Source organism: Triticum aestivum, chromosome 5B (assembly GCF_018294505.1).
Source record: "Triticum aestivum cultivar Chinese Spring chromosome 5B, IWGSC CS RefSeq v2.1, whole genome shotgun sequence".
Classification (NCBI taxonomy): Eukaryota; Viridiplantae; Streptophyta; class Magnoliopsida; order Poales; family Poaceae; genus Triticum; species Triticum aestivum.
This window is the reverse complement of record NC_057807.1, coordinates 551,154,809-551,155,392: the sequence shown is the minus strand read 5'-3', so window position 1 is coordinate 551,155,392 and position 584 is coordinate 551,154,809.

Genomic DNA, 584 nt, shown 5'->3' with positions numbered 1-584 from the left:
ATGCAACTAAAATTACCAAAGTATTTTATGTTCAAAACATTTAAAGCAAAAGGAATTTTCATAAAATAAATAAATAAAGCAAAAAATAAAAGAAAATAAATAAGTAGAAACAAAAGAAAATAAATAAGTAGAAACAAAATAAACTTTAATAAATAAGTAGAAACAAAATAAGCTTTAATAAATAAGTAGAAACAAAATAAACTTTAATAAAGTAAAATAAATAAACTTTAATAAATAAATAAAAATAGCAACAGTAAGTAGAAACAAAATAAAATAAATAAAGCAAAAAAAAGTGCCACCTACTGGGCCACCATGGCCTGAATACGACTAGAAACCCAATCACGGGACAAGATTCAAGCCCGCAGCAGGCCCAGTAGGCCCACAGGCACACAGTGACAGGTTAGGCCCGAAAGGCTGCAGTTGAGAGGAGCTCGAGAGGGTGGGCGTAGCAGCGCTTATAAACCACTCTCAAGCTCTCCCAACTAGTGAGGTGGGACTAACCTTTTTATCGGGCAACACAAGGCCTTTGGTCCCGGTTGGTGCCACCAACCGGGACCAAAGGCCTCTGCTTCCCGCCCTTTGGG